Source organism: Pteropus alecto, unplaced genomic scaffold (assembly GCF_000325575.1).
Source record: "Pteropus alecto unplaced genomic scaffold, ASM32557v1 scaffold413, whole genome shotgun sequence".
NCBI classification, from domain to species: domain Eukaryota; kingdom Metazoa; phylum Chordata; class Mammalia; order Chiroptera; family Pteropodidae; genus Pteropus; species Pteropus alecto.
This window is the reverse complement of record NW_006434120.1, coordinates 1,337,042-1,343,041: the sequence shown is the minus strand read 5'-3', so window position 1 is coordinate 1,343,041 and position 6,000 is coordinate 1,337,042. Positions and strand designations below refer to the sequence as shown.

At 34.8% G+C, this 6,000-nt stretch overlaps 1 protein-coding gene and 1 pseudogene across 7 annotated transcripts in view; one reads left to right on the top strand and one right to left on the bottom strand.

Annotated features, from left to right (window-relative positions):
- The window catches only part of LOC102893235 (serine/threonine-protein kinase Nek5), a 66,218-nt gene that overhangs the window by 12,925 nt on the left and 47,293 nt on the right, over positions 1 to 6,000 (bottom strand). The window lies entirely within an intron of this gene.
- On the top strand, positions 2,722 to 2,840 carry LOC112477494 (annotated as a pseudogene).

The following is a 6,000-nucleotide window of genomic DNA, read 5'->3' as shown; positions in this document are numbered from 1 at the left end:
TGTAGGGAATTACATTTATGTATCAATAGAGAATGAACAGCCTAGAAATGAATCCAAGTGTGTGTGTGTGTGTGTGTGTGTGTGTGTAGTAAAATGAATTTAAAGCCAATAAGAAAATCTATTAGTCAATAAATAGTTTTGGAAAATTGGCTATTTGCAGAAAAAAATTAAAGTTCACCTCTACATTATACTATATACCAAAATAAATACCAAAGGATTAAAGATTGAATTGTGAAAAAAGAAAACAGAAAAGGACTAGATAATAAAAGTGAATATTTTTTCAGATTTCAGGCTGGGAAAGCCATTTTAAGCACCCTAAGAATACACACAAAGGAAAAGATTTCTATATTTGATTATCTACAGATTTAATATATTGATTGAATTTGAAAAATATTATTTCACAAATACTATGGAAATAATTGCCTCAGACAAGAATTATTAATTGATGTTAAAACCATTAAGTGAATGGTTGATGGGGATTTGTATAGTGCCAAAGTAACACTACACAGATTGCATTCTAGTCTTAAGAGGTAAAATATAATTGTAAACTGGAAGCTATTAGTCTAGCACCTCCTTTAATCAGTAGTCAGTCTTAGCCTTACTAATGGTGGGTTAACAAGACATGTGTCTTCTGCTCTGATGCAATATAAAGTATACAACATCACCTAGAATATATTTTAGCAAGAAAATATTTAACTTCAAACCATCAAACTTTAGATATAATTTTCAGTTTACAAAAAATATATAAGAGATATACGTTTATTTGTAAAACAAAAAACGAGACAAATCTAGAAGATGGATCATTCTGTAGGACAACATGGTAATACCTTCAACAAATCACTGTCATGAAGAAAGGGGTGGGAAGGGAGAGCTGTGCTAATTTAAAAGACAGGTGAAATATTAATCACATAAAAAATTGGTCCTTGAGAGGATACTACTTTAGACTATCATATGCAAAGGACGTTTTTGGGATGACTGGGGAAATTCGAATGTGGCCTGGGTATTAAATGAGATGAAAATTTGCTGAAATAAAACTTTATGGTCCCCCTTTGAAAAATACTGGTAAACGTTTCGTGTGATCTTGAAAAGAAGATATTTTCTGCCACAATTGGGTGTAATGTTCTAAATATGTCAATCATGTCAAGTTTATTAATCCTGTTGTTCAAATCTTCTACATCCTTAATGATTTTATCTGTCCAATCAAATACTGAGAAAGGATGTTACATTTTCCCGCTATGTAGTGGATTTGCTTATTTCTCCTATAGATCTGTCAACTTATGCTTTATATGTTTTACGTTTTGTTATTAGGTATATAAAAATTTAAGATCATTATATCTTTCTTATGTATTGACACTTTTTTCACTATAAAAAGTATTTATAGTTATGCTACTGCTCTTAAAATGAATTTTCTTTTAGTGTTTGCATGTTATATTTTTTCCTTCTATTTGCCTTCCACCTTTCTATATACTTATATTTAAAGAGTATCATTTTAAAGCAGCGTATAGTTGTCTTGTTTTTTTTTTAATCCAATTTGAAACTGTCTTTTAACTGGAGTCTTTAATCCACACACATCTAGTGTAATTTTTTATATACTTGAGTTTAAATTTACCATCTTACTATTTGTTTTCTATTTGACTCATCATCCCATGTCCCTTTTTCTCTTTCCTGCTACTTTCTGGATTAAGTATTTATTATAATCTCAATTTTTTCTTCTGTTTGTATATTACATATTACTTTACTGTAATATAGTATTTACCCTAAATATGACTAAATGCATTTTTGACATCTTAAAATATAATGTAATTTAATACTTTTGCCACTTCTCAAACAATATGTAAATGCAAAATATTCTAACTACATTTACCACCTCCCAATTTATGTGCTATTTTGGTTATGTATATCCTCTCTCTCTTTCCATTGTTGTAAGGAAATTAATTCATGAACTTACTATATTTTTACATGGACAATGTTATATTAGGCATAAATTAGAAATTTATTTAAGACGTTGGGATTTGAAATAGGAATTTTTCTCCAAAAGTGGAATTAAAAGCAAAGTGTGGCTTTTTTTTTTTTTTTTTGTAAACTATTACATGGCTATTTATGTATACACCTGCAAGTGGAAATTTCACCACAATGTAATTAAATGTTAGTACCTATTTTTAATCAACATAAGTTTCATTTAAAACCATTGCCCATATTGTTTCCTAAAGTGCATAAAATTAATGAAGTAGACTGATATATCTCTTCGATGAGGTAGTCTGGCTAATTAGAAGTAGCCTGAGTATTCCACTTGGTGTGGGAATCTGATAGTTTTTGTTTTCTTGTTTTGGAAAGATAATTTTAGGAGGTTCTTGTTCTTGTTTAACAGGATACAAGAAAGAACGAATGGCTAACTATAGAAATGTAAATTAGCTGTTATTAGGATATGCAACTTTGTTGTTACCAAGGCAACTATGTGGTCTGAAAACTTATATACAAGAAAAATGGAGGTTACCTTCCCACCAAAGATTCATTTGGAGTGGTTAAACTATAAACAAACTTACTGCCCTGAATTAATTATGTACATGTAAAAAAAAAAAAAAAACTTGTGTTTATTTAAGTAGTATAGCTTTTACTAGTAAGATTCATTCAAAAGGATTTTAGAAAGTCTTGCTATTTTAAACTTTTAAAAGTAGGACAAATTAAACATTTGAGAAAACCTCATTTTAAAAAGACTGTTTAGTCTATGGCCACCCTGAACAAGCCTGATCCCATCTGATCTCGGAAGCTAAGCAGGGTCGGGCCTGGTTAGTACTTTCCTTGGATGGGAGACCACCTAGGAAGACCAGGTGCTGTAGGCGTAAAAAGACTGTGTGATGAAGGCTATATGAATAATGCTTAAATGTATGACAAATCACTTATTCTTAAAAGCAAAGTTATTAAAATTTACACATGCATAAAGTCATTTTATAGACTCTTTACAGCCGTAAGAATTATTTTTAATGTAATTTCTCTATCCAATTTGATAGTAATACAAATATTGGCAAGCATATGCCTTTGCAAAAGTAATGGTAAAAATGTCCTATGGCTGTACGTTCATTCACCAAGACTATGGCCACCTACTAAGTTCTAGATACTATACCAGACTATTAGTCAGGTAGTTAGGTAGATATGAGTGAATGGGGAATAAAGGACACACCCAAAGACCTACCTTAGAACCTCTCTAAAACACCCATTTTATGGCTATAAATTATCCCTATATCCTGAGGCACGAAAGAGTGAAAAGCCATTAGCCCCTGGTTTGGTCTGACCACAAGTGCCTTAGCCTCATTTTACCATCATTATAATATCATGCATATGCCCAGAAGTTCATGAATATAATTACAACAGCCTGAAATTCTGGTAACCACATGCACAGTAGGCAAAAGGTTAATTAATGTCAATCAAAATGACTTCACATGCCAATCATCTAGCACCACCCTTGTAACCTCCCATCACAACCGTACTATATAATACAGACCTTCCCACTTCCCTGAGGCTACAGACTTCTTTGGCATAACCTGTTTCTTTCTTGAAATGGACTTTCAATATATCTTACTTTTCCTAAATCTCACTGATCTGTAATTTTTACTGCATTGGCGAAAAGAACCAAGGACCCCTCAGTGCCACAGGGGCAACGACAGATTTTAGATCACTCCAACTATAACAAGTAGTCACTGAAAGGCAAAGTGGGGTGGTGAGCAAGACAATGCTCTCATAAGCTTAGAGTGAGGAAGAAAGATATTAAACAAGAAATTAAAGTGACCTTTCTTTTTATGATCAGAGAATCATTGTCTTGTGGGATATCAAACCTAGAGGATTACAAGGGAAACATGTCCATATATTTTCCCAATCACCTAAAACAGTGGTTCCTTATCCATGGCACACAGGCAGTGGTGTGAGACCCAGTTCATAGCAATCACTAAACGTTCACAATAAAATCACTACTGCACCTTTTTATGACCTGCACTTAAATGATAAATACAATAATAAAGTGTTGGTATTTCATGCATTTAACAAATATTTGAATGTAAATGAATTTGAGTGTGAGACTGAATAAATGTGTAATTGTCAGAGGCAGCTAAAAGAGGAAAGACAGTAGAGAAACTTAAAGACTTATTAGAATTTTTTGGATTAAAGAGAAGCATATTAATCAAGTTGCAAGCTCTTTCACTCATTTATTCAAAAAACACTTAGTAAAAATCTACTATATTCCAGACCCCTTTGCAAAGCCCTATTTGGTAATAAGGGAAAAGTAAGGAGAGAAGGGTAACTGCCAATAAAACATAATGACACATAAATTAAGAAAAAAAATTTAATTAAAAAAAATAAAGCAATGACAGAAATGGAGGGTGTTTGTATTAGACTGAAATCTTACAGGAGGGATTTTGGCAAAGGGAGGGAGGTGGCATTCATTCTGAACTGAGGGAGGAATACTTGCTAATGGAGAAGGGCTAGCAGCTTTGGCATTGGGACAGGCCAGGCTGGGAGGGGCCATCTGATCTTCAAAGTGCTCAGAGTCTGAAGAGTCTGTACTTTATCCTGAGGGTTAGCGGGGATCTTCTGCAAGATTTTAAGTCAAGAAAAGACTTGGTCTATTTTAGGACGATTATCTGAGCTGAAGGAAGAAAAGATGATGAGGGACAGGAAGTCAAGATTGCTGCACAGATAGGAAAGATGAGGCCAACAAAAGAATTAGAGGCTGGAAAATCAAAGCTGAGCTGGAATGGGAGAGGATGTCAGTAGGTTACAACAGAAGATACCTGCGCTTTGCTTTAATGCCACCTTTCGAGGCAAGTTCCTATTTCTAATCCCACCTGTTAGATAAATTGCTCGTATATGCCTAATGTAAAACTATCCATGTGAAAATACAATAAGTTAATGAATTAATCAATTTAGCAGGACAGATCAAAATAAGAGTTTTCTATGACTCTCTCCAATGTGGACAGAAAAAGTTGACACATACTAAACCGGAAAAGCTCAGGGAAGGCCTGGACGGTGGGCCTTATCAACTCAGAGACTGAAAGTAGTCATATAGGGTTGAACATAAAAATTCCTAACTAAAAGTGAGTCATGGTGGGTAGTCAAGTCCTAGAACTGTAGCTTCCTTGACAAAGGTCAATCTTTACTTTAAGTGAGCTACCTATTATCTTTTTGCATCTAAGGTAGCATACCTTTGAAGTGTCAGAGTAATTTCCTTTTTCAGGCACCTCAGGGCACACCTACCACCAGAGCATTAGCCCATAGAACCCCTCATTGTTATCTTGCTCCCCAAATACCATCTCTATGTGCTGCAAATGTTAATTATTAACTGTCCTGTACCCACCAATGAAAAGAAGTATGGGTCTCTCTCTCTTACTTTTTATACAATCCCAGAGATTTCTCTGTTTTACTCTATCCCGCCCACTTAATTACCACCAATGATTTCATGTAACCTTCCTTACATCTCCTCCTTTGATTCTCACGTGTAAAATAAGCTGCAAAACTGCCATTCTTCGGAGCATTTTCTCAATCCATTGAGATTTTGTTTCCATGCAATTGTGGTCATCTTAACTCAAATAACCTCGTAAAAATTCTCTACAGGTTTGGACGTTTCTTATGTCGACACCAAGAATCACAGGGCCAAACACAAAAAGAGACATCACAGCCACTAAGTATGTCTCCATCCCAATGTCATGAAAGATGGGAACTAGCCCTCCTACAGGCCTGGGGCCCCAATCCTTGGTTTCCAGGCCAAGCCAGACCTGCCTAAAGATTCCTCTGGCCACCTCAAGCCTCACTCAGAGACAGTACTTTTACCCAGGACAGAAGGGAAGGGAGCAGACAAGCAGACAATTAAACTGCAGTTTGTGGTTTGAAGGTCCTGGAAAGAGATCTTCAAAGGCAGTATGTTTTCTCTCGCTCGCTCGCGCTCTCTCTCTCTCTCTGTCTCTCTCTTTCTTTCTCTTAAGTTTTAAACAGCAGTTATGTCAACTGAGATAA